This window comes from Moschus berezovskii, chromosome 17 (genome assembly GCF_049115385.1).
Source record: "Moschus berezovskii isolate FMDL1 chromosome 17, NW_MosBer_1.0, whole genome shotgun sequence".
NCBI lineage: Eukaryota > Metazoa > Chordata > Mammalia > Artiodactyla > Moschidae > Moschus > Moschus berezovskii.
The window spans coordinates 34,753,722-34,764,274 of record NC_142476.1 but is presented as its reverse complement, the minus strand read 5'-3'; the positions used below and the strand labels follow the sequence as shown (position 1 = coordinate 34,764,274).

The 10,553-nt window shown below is 39.5% G+C and overlaps 1 pseudogene; it reads right to left on the bottom strand.

Annotated features, from left to right (window-relative positions):
* Positions 1-8,228: 8,228 nt before the first annotated feature.
* LOC129550950 (small ribosomal subunit protein eS4, X isoform-like) lies at positions 8,229-9,164 on the bottom strand (annotated as a pseudogene).
* Positions 9,165-10,553: the final 1,389 nt, after the last annotated feature.

Below are 10,553 nucleotides of genomic sequence, written 5' to 3'. Positions count from 1 at the left end.
CTGAGAAGGGTGTATCTAAATTCCCCTTAAATATAACTGAGGAAAATCCATCATTACGGTATTTACCGAGTTTCTTAGTAATTTGATTTGTCCACAACAAATGCATGTTTTTTTCTGCATGGTTTTATCTGGCTTCTTATTCTGGTCATTGTGGAATGTCTTCCTTCAGTGATGATGCAGGTGTTGTACTCTTCTTGCTAACATTAGTTTGGTCTAGATTAGTCTCCTGCATCTTTGAGGCTGTTAGCGAAAATGCAACCTCTCATGTATAGGGGCAAGTTACTTATTCTTTTTGTGTCTGTTTCTTTATTTGTAAAATGTTGAAAGCAATAAAAGTAGCCTACCCCCTACTATCTGCTGGGAGACTTAAAGGATTAACATGTTAAAAAACTGTGAACAATTCCTGGCACATGCTAAGTACTGACTACTAAATTCTAAATAGCATTAATCAACAATCTCCGATATGCAGATGATACCACTCTAGTGACAGAAAGTGAAGAGGAACTAAAGAGCCTCTTGATGAGGCTGAAAGAGGAGAGTGAAAAAGCTGGCTTAAAATTCAGCATTAAAAAACTAAGATCATGGCATCTGGTCCCATCAGTTCAGTTCAGTTCAGTCGCTCAGTCATGTCCGACTCTCTGCGACCCCATGAATCACAGCACGCCAGGCCTCCCTGTCTATTACCAACTGCCAGAGTTCACTCAAACTCATGTCCACAGAGTTGCTGGTCCCATCACTTCATGGCAAATAGAAGGGTAAAAATGGAAGCAGTGACAGATTTTTTTTCTTGGGCTCCAAAATCTCTGCAAATGGTAACTGCTGCCATGAAATTAAAAGATGTTTGCTCCTTGGAAGTAAAGCTATGACAAACCTAGACAGCATATTAAAAAGCAGAGACATCACTTTGCCGACAAAGGTCCGTATAGTCAAAGCTATGGTTTTTCCAGTAGTCATGTATGGATGGATGCGAGAATTGGACCATAAAGAAGGCTAGAGTATCAAAGAATTGATGCTTTCAAACTGTGGTGCTAGAGAAGACTCTTGAGATTCCCTTGGACAGCAAGGAGATCTAACCAGTCAATCTTAAAGGAAATCAACCCTGAATATTCATTGGAAGGACTGATGCTAAAGCTCCATTACTTTGGCCACCTGATGTGGAAAGCTGATTCATTAGAAAAGACCCTGATGCTGGGAAAGATTGAGGGCAGGAGGAGAAAGGGGTGACTGACAATGAGATGGTTAGATAGCATCACTGACTCAATAGATGTGAATGTGAGCCAACTCCGGGACACGGTGAAGGACGGGAACCTGGAGTGCCTAAAGTTCATGGGGTCACAAAGAGTCAGACATGACTCAGCAACTGAATAGCAACAACAGCAAGTGTTATTTGTGTTGAGTGTACTGGTACCAAGCAAAATACTTCCCAACTCTAGGCATGTGCATTTGGGACTGAGGCTGTGCAAATAATCTTTCCCTATCTCCTCCTCTTGTTTCTAATTCATGTCCCAATGTGTATAGGATGTTTCAACCATGTTTAAAGGCAGTCTTGTGAGTAAGCCACTGTCATGTCTCACTTTCACCAGCTTGAGTAAAATGGATTGGTTTCAATAAATATATCTCTATCTTGACTACAAGGTGATTCTTGTACTGTTTTTTAATGTTAGAAAGCCAACTTAAAGCCTGGGAGTAACTTGGTGCAACTCCTAATCGTTGTCCATGTAGCCTTCCCACACACATCAGGTTTGTAATGCCAAGGGCTTAAGGATGAATAAATATTTTGACATAAAAAGACTTTGAATGCAACAAACATGAATTCAGTTATTATCATCAGAACACATCTAAACTTTGTGCTCAGTAACCAATGTTCATGAAATGAACTGAATCTGTCTCTGAGAACAATAAATAGTTCTTAATCTGTTTGGAGATAGAATAACTTTGTTATGTTTTGTGTCAAGAAATGCTATTGTTCCATATTTACTTCAGAAATTTAATGGTAAATCCAAATTAATTTAGTTTTGAGGATTTTATGATACCTTTTGGGATATCACAAAATGAATCTTGGGAATCATTGGCAATTTGTAACACAGACGTCAAAAAACAAAGTGTACCAACTATGTTATCATCTGCAGATTACATTTACCTCTATACCCAGCCAGAGATCTTACACAGCAAATAAATAAAAAGGACATATTTCTGTGTTATAAGGCAAAGAATGAGCATCGAGGTAAGAGAAAAAGATGAGATTAAACATTGACTTTCTCACCTCAGAGGACTCACAGTCATTACAAGTCCTGATAGTTCTTAGAGTGTAGTTGAAAAAACTTGTTGTTGAATAGGCTGTTCGGCTGTGTGTGGAGAAAGAGGAATGAGAAAAGAGAATCTGGTGGTTGGAAAAATGAGTGGGACTAGTATGGCTGACCTGGTAAGATCCTTCAGTCCAAGAGAGGAACACATGCGTTTCTCTTTCTGCCTTCATAAATCACGACTGACCCATTCAAGCTGGATTCTCTAAGCAGGGCAAAACAGAGGTCAGCCTGACATAAACCCATGACAGTAGGCCCTTGTAGATTTGGGAAGATTCTGTTTTTTCTTCTTTCCACACTCACATGCAATGCCATGGGGAATCCTGGATATGTCCCACGAGCCGGGAAGGGGACAACTGAGCAAAGGTTTATTAATTCGTGTTCTGAATTTACATCAGAATTTCGCCACCCTTGCTGTTTCTGTGTGGATCAAGCATACATCATTGATCTATTTCTCCTGCCATGACACAGCACTAACCAAATGATGGGTTCACTTTTCTTGTTCAATTTCTAGCTAAGATAAAATCACATTTAGAACATGAATGTTGTGTTAGTCTCATTAATTAATGTAATAAATGCTCCCTAAGTGATGCTGTGCTAGTTGTGTGTGTATGTGTGTGCATGTGCGCTGGTGGGTCTGTGCCTGTGAAAAGAACACATCGATTGGTGATTCCTTAAATATCTGCCATTCTTTGAAGAGAGCTGAAGCTTGCACACTGTCACCTCCCACACAGGCCTGAGTGCTATAAAACTTTAATTGGACCATGAAGATGTATAGTGGAAGGAAATACAGGCATTCTTGATGGAGGACGTTTTAAATGCTATGACACAGAGGCAATGAAGTTCATATGCTTACAAGAAGTATTTCATTCATTCATTCTATAAGTATTTATAGAGTACATACTGTGTGACAAATATTGTCCTAGTCCCTGGATACTCAGTGCTAAACAAAGAAAAATTCTTGTTCTCATGTGACTTTCATTCTGAGAGACAAGGGACAGATGGTAAATAAATTAGGTATTTTCAGACAGTGTTCAGTATTAGGAAACAGGATAATATAAGGCATAAGTTGGGTGGAAGACATTAGATAGTGTGGTCAAGGAGAGGTTTAGTTTTGCTGGAGAGTAGGTTCTGTGATAGGATTGTGAGATAGTGAACTTGCAAGATCTGTATATGGGAGTCCTCAGAACACCATGCATGTCAGGCCTGGTAAGTTCTTTCAAGCCATTTCTGGAAAACACTAAGTACTTTAATTCTTAAAGAAGAGAGATCTGTGCTCACTCTCCTGAACAATAGCCTTTTTAAGTACCCCATTTGCATGCTAAGTCACTTCAGTCATGTCTCTTTGCGACCCTATTGGCAGCAGCCCACCAGGTTCCACTGTCCATGGGATTCTCCAGGAAAGAATGCCAGAACTGGCTGCCATGGCTTCGTGAAGGGGATCTACCTGCATCTTGCATCTCTTATGTCTCCTGCATTGGCAGGCGGGTTCTTTACCACTGGCACCACCTGGGAAGTCCAGGAGCCTGTATAGAGGAACACTTATGTCCATGCTTGGCAGCTTAGTGGAAATGGTCATTCTCTAGTTAGTCACTATTACATCTTGAGTCAATTACTTTATTCAATGTCTAAATGCCTAGGAGGTTAATCTTGACAAGTGTATCTGAGAGAGCTGTAAGAATTTTTCTTAGTTGCTCATAAAATATTTTCAAATCACATTTAACTTCAGCTTGTTATTTTTCCTGTTTTTCATTAAAATTATCTCACACTGAAGTCTATCCACACAGAAACCAACAAAGTTCCACCACTTTTGTAAAAATGACCAAATACAATTTTGAAAACATAAATGTTATTTCTTTACTTCCTCACCTACGGAAGAAAAAATGTATATGTGGATTTTTCTCAAATATTCCAGTAATACAAATTTTCATTCAGTACAAGTACAAAATATTTTAACTTATGAAGATAATTTTTTTAAAAAAATTTTCCTTATTTAGTTTTGGCTTTGCTCGTTCTTGATTACTGCTTGGACTTTTCTCTAGTTGTGAGTGGGGGCTATTCTCTAGTTGCAATGCACGGGCTTCTCATTGTGGTGGCTTCTCTTGTTGCAGAGCACGGCTCTAGTGTGCTCAGGCTTCAGTAATTGCAGTTCCATGGCTCTACAGCACAGGTTCAGTACTTGTGACACTTGTGCTTAATTGCCTTGAGGCATGTGGGATCTTCCCGGATCAGGGATTGAACCCATTTTTCCTATGTTGGAGGCAGATTCTTTACCACTGAGCCAACAGGGAAGCCCGAAGGAGAATTTTCAAAGAAAGTTTTAAGCATGTGAGCTGTAGTGGAAACTTGTTATCTTAATGATTTTATTTTCTTGACACAAAACCTATTAGTTGAATACTACGAGCCTTGCTATGCTCTAAACATGTGTACTTCCCTTGGAAGAGGTTGCAGTTCATAAGGCTTACAGGCTATCTGGAGTATGTCTTACGAGAAGAAAATAGTTTCCACAGATTAAGTTGAATGATATCAAAGATACAGGCAATGCTGAGATCGTTTGCTGACTGTGTTAGGAGGGAAAATCTTGAGGATGGTGGAGTGATGGATCATATTAAAAATTAGAAAAAAAAAAGCACAGGAAAACATGAAAAGAAAATAGGATAGGAGTAACACACCATCCCGTGAAATCAAGCCATAGTATCATACTTGTCAATCTTGCTAGTTTTACAGAAACATCACCTATAAAACTGGACACTATAAGAAATAAAAAGGTCATCATTGCTTTTTACAAAGTTATAGAGGGACTCTAGAAAAATAATAAGCAAGGTTGATTTTAAGTTTGCAAGTATGGTTTGTGGGTAGACCCCAAATTACTGTGCTGAGTTACTATCCTTCTTAATTTCATTCAGTTTGTGAAATATTTTTTTCAAAGTTTTCATGACTGGTAGATGGATGATGGGAGATGCAGCCCAGCAAAGTTTATGGTGACTAGGAATGAGAGACAGAGTTCCAGGTAAACAGTGAAGAGTCAGATAAAAAGAGAAGACAGGCATCATATATATAATAGTCATCTTGAGCAAACTGTAGACTGGGTGGCTTAATCAACAGAAATTAATTTTCTTATGGTTCTAGAGGCTGGGAGTCCATGATCAGGGTTCTAGCTCATTTGGTTTCTGGTGAGAGTTCTCTTTCTGGCTGCCTTCTTGCAGTGTTCTCATATAGCTTTTTCTTGGTGTGTGTGCAGAGAGAGTTAGAGAGGGAAGGAGAGTAGCCATCTCTCTAGTGTCTCTTCTTGTAAGGACACTGATCCTATAGGATCAGGGCCCCACCCTTATGATCTCATGTAACCTTATTTACAACAAGGGACATGCATCTGGTCCCATCACTTCATGAAAATAGATGGGGAAACGATAGAAACAGTGACAGATTTTATTTTCTTGGGATCCAAAAATCACTGCAGATGGTGACTGCAGCCATGAAATTAAAAGACGCTTGCTCCTTGGAAGAAAAGCTATGACCAACCTAGACAGCAGATTAAAGAGCAGAGATATTACTTTGCTGAAAAAGGTGTGTCTAGTCAAAGCTATGGTTTTTACAGTAGTCATGGATGGATGTGACAATTGGACCATAAAGACAGCTGAGAGCTGAAGAATTGATGCTTTTGAACTGTGGTGTTGGAGAAGACTCTTGAGAATCCCTTGGACTGCAAAGAGTTCACACCAGTCCATCCTAAAGGAAATCAGTCCTGAATATTCATTGGACAGACTGTTGCTAAAGCTGAAACTCCAATACTTTGGCCACCTGATATGAAGAACCGATTCATTAGAAAAGACCCTGATACTGAGAAGATTGAAGGCAGGTGGAGAGGGGGATGACAGAGAATGAGATGGTTGGATGGTATCACTGACTCGACGGACATGAGTTTGAGCAAGCTCTGGGAATTGGTGATGGACAGGGAAATCTGGCATGCTGCAGTCCATGGGATTGCAAAGAGTTGGACATGACTGAGTGGCTGAACTGAACTGAACCTTAATTACATCCTTTGAGCACCCTATTTCGAAATATAGACACACTGGGGGATTAGGACTTCAACATGTGACTTTGGGGGGCCACATATTGTCCATAAAATTTTGAAACAGGGATGGGCCTTCTAACTGAAGCAGGAAGTAGAAAAGTCTCCAGTTCAGTTCAGTCGCTCACTTGTGTCCAGCTCTTTGCAACCCCATGAACCGCAGCACGCCAGGCCTCCCTGTCCATCACCAACTCCCAGAGTTCACCCAAACTCATGTCCATTGAGCCGGTGATGCCATTCAACCATCTCACCCTCTGTTGTCCCCTTCTCCTCCTGCCCTCAATCTTTCCCAGCATCAGGGTCTTTTCAAATGAGTCAGCTCTTCACATCATGTGGCCATAGTATTGGAGTTTCAGCTTCAATGTCAGTCCTTCCAATGAACACCCAGGACTGATCTTACTACAACTGAATAATAAATTTGACTCTGAGCTTCCTGGCAAATAAGGCAGAAAGGGAAACATAATAGGCAGAGTGAATTTAAGTCAGTGGATAATTCCCTTTGACATCTTAAGACTATTCTATCTTGTTACGTGTTTCTGTTTGATATAGCAGTTTCAGATATTTACTGATAAGCGGGGGTGGGAAGGGAAGCATTTTGGGGGTTAGAGATTCTGTTGTACTTCATATCACATTATAGACTTTCTTCTACATAGAAGGCTAAATTTCAAGCTCTGTTTTTGTCTCTTGGAGACTGGGTGGAAGACGTCAGGAAGTACAAATTCAGACTAAAGTTGAATTTATTGCCACTGGGATTAAAGACTGGGCTTTTGAACCATCAATACACATGCAGAAATGAAGGAAAACAAATGGAAAAGTCACAAATCCTGCAAACAGATTGTTTCAAATCTTAGGGGGATTTGTAAACCCTCTTGCCAGTTCAAGTTAATAAAATACTTTTTACCAAAAATTCTAAAGAAGATCACTTATGTCAATTGTTTTGTGTTGAAGTGAATTTAAAATAATTTTATCCTGAAAGTTTATGGAATAATTAAAGGCTCTTTACTGGTTACAAACTAAAGTTGGCATCTTTATTTTAGATGCTTGGGGTTGGTCAATATAATGTACACACTGAAAAGGGTCGCAAAATCATTTGAATGATGATTGTATTAATAATTAGTCATGCCACATTATCTTTTTTTGAAGTCCCAACTTTTTATTTTGTATTGGAGTAGAGTTGATTAAGAATGTTGTGTTAGTTTCAGCTGTACAACAAAGTGATTCAGTTATACATATACATGTATCTATTCTCTTTCAAATTCTCTTTCAAATTCTTTTCCCATTTAGCTTGTTATATAATACTGAACAGAATTCCCCTTGCCACACAGCAGGTCCCTGATGGTTCTCCATTTTATTTTATTTTTAATTTTTTTTAAATTGTGAAAATGTGGTAACGCATTTATAGGAGACTTGGAAAATACAGGACAAGGTTACATATAGTTCCACTATATAGTACGATTATTTTTTAAGTAAATAAATTTTTAGTTTTAGTTTCAATATCAAACTCAAAAATTAATAGAATGAAAATACAGAGAAGTAGAAGGATATAGTAGACCTGAAAAGAACCAATTCAACATAACTAAGATTTATACAACTTTCACACAACAGCAGGATACAAATTCTATTCGAGTTTCCATAGACTGTAAGCTGGGAGACGTATCCAGAGACATAAAACAAGGTGCAAAAATTTCATGATCTAAAAGGTATTGTAGTTATATAGAGTCTGTTCTCTTTTCACTGTGGAATTATGTTAGAAATCAATTATCCAAAGACATTTGAAAATAACCCACATATTTTCAAATCATGCCATATAGGCTTCAATTAAGTATAAAGATCTTTCCAATCACATAACCTAGAGATCACTTCACCCTGTTGACTGCCAGTCTTTTATTTCTCTCATCCTGCAATGGTGGGATGGATCCCTTTTCCTTGGGGAAGAGGTGTCTTGTGGTTTGCTGCCTTTGCCAGTAACAAAAATGTTGGTGAACTGGATGGCAAAGCTGATATGCCTTTGTTGCTATATCAAAAGGACCAGGAGGTCTCTTTCTGTTGGTGATCATACCAGTTCTTCCCAGGTTAGCACCTCTGGTCACCATATACAGGTTACCAGTGTTCAACTTGGTGGAATGGGTAAATCTTGTTTGTCTCCAAATCAGTCTGAACGGTGTCTTTCACCTTGATGAGGGGATCAGGGAGGTAGGTGGTATGAGCATCATGAGTTACCAGATGAGGGATTCTTCTGATGTCCACAAAGGTGTTTCTCACTTTGTGCAACTTTTACTTAGCTTCCTCAGGTGGACTACAATGAACAGCAAAGTGACCCTTGGTGTCATAGAAGAGAGGGGAATTCTCTCTGGTCTTGTTAAGGCTGATGACATCTATTAATCCAGCAGAGTAGGTTAGGTTACATCAGTTTGGATCTCTGCCATCAATCTTTTTTTTTTTTTTGTATTTATTTATTTATTTGGTTGCACTGGGTTTTAGTTGTAACATGTGGGATCTAGTTCCCTGTCCAGGGATGGAACCAGGGCCCCATGTGTTGGGAGCATGGAGTCTTAGCCACTGGACCACCAGGGGAGTCTCTGCCATCAATAAACTGTTGCACATGCAGATCTTCTTCCTCTCCTGTCAGAGCATACTTAAGTCTGTTCCTTAGAAAATGATGAGGGGGAGACTTTCCCTCAGCATGTGGGGACTGGTAGATGGACAAGGAACAAGCACATTGAAAAGTTTTTCGGCATCCAGTGCTTTGGAGTTGCTACATGCTTCAGATACTTGCTGAGACATTGAGTCATGGCAGTGCTAACCATGAAAAGAGCATTCTTTAACCCTTTTCAGCTCACCTAAACTTTCTTTGAAGTCAACTTGGTTCTTAAATTTACTTTGTTTTCTCAAAGTGTAAAAACAGAAAAAAACAATTTCTGATAATTGAGATCCATTCAAAACTGCAAATTCAAGATTTCAGTGTCTCCAAGTTTAACCAGAAAAACAAGTGTAATGTAAACCCCTAAATTTTATTCCTTCATTCATCTTTTTGCTCATAATTGATCAGTTTTCATTGAGTACCACCTACCTCCCGGGATATCTGTTAAACTCAGGATAAAGTGTGGTCTCTTGGGATTTCCAGGTCATTAAAATGCAATGCTGTGTGATAGCTGTCATCCTGAAGATATGCACAAGTGTTACTGGAACACTTGTGGAAGTTGCCCTTGCTAGATGAGAAAATTTGCGTTGGTTTTTGGAGAAAGTGGCCTATGAACTGTGAGCTGAATAGGAGCAAGACATGGAAAAAGCAGGGAGTTACTGTAGCGACAGTACATGTTTGTGAGCAGCTGGTTCAATGGTAGAGAGGCACAGCTGAGTGAAAATTCAAGCGCGTGACATGTATACAGTGGAATATTGAGTAAGAATAGTGTGCAACAAACGGAAGACTGCTGCTGCTAAGTTGCTTCAGTTGTGTCTGAGTCTGTACAACCCCATAGATGGCAGCCGACTAGGCTCCCCTGTCCCTGGGATTCTCCAGGCAAGAACACGGGAGTGTGTTGCCATTTGTATGCCACACTAATTTGGCATTCTCTCCTAAAAGTACTCCTAAAACCTTTGAAGGGTTTTAACCATTGGACTGGGGTGATCAGATCTGATTTTTGAATGACAGTGCCAGTAGGAGTGTGGCAAACAGATTGAGAATAGGGTATGAGAACTGCGATCTGGAATCAAGTTAGAAACTGTTACAGTAATCCAGGCAAGACGTGATGAGGCCCTAAGCTACACTGTTAACTATTTCTCAAAGGCAGAAAAATAATTTTTTTTTACTCAGTTCTGGGCCAGATATTTTAAACAGTTACTCAGAGGAAAGCAGAATACCTATTTATAGGCAAGGCTAGTTCTTTTTATTTTCTTTCTCATTAAAAAAAATTATCCCTTCAATGCAATTTCAAAGCCATACGGTATTTTAGAACTTCCTAAGGGGAAAAATATAGACAAGTCGATATTAAATTATCCATGCCTACAAATGGACTACTCTCTTTTCAGGCAACCCTCTGTAGATTAGAGTGAAATGGCTTCCCTGTAGCTCAGCTGGTACAGAATTCATCTGCAATGCAGGAAACCCTGGTTTGATTCCTGGCTTGGGAAGATCAGCTGGAGAAAGGATAGGCTAGTATTCTGGCCTGGAGAATCCCATG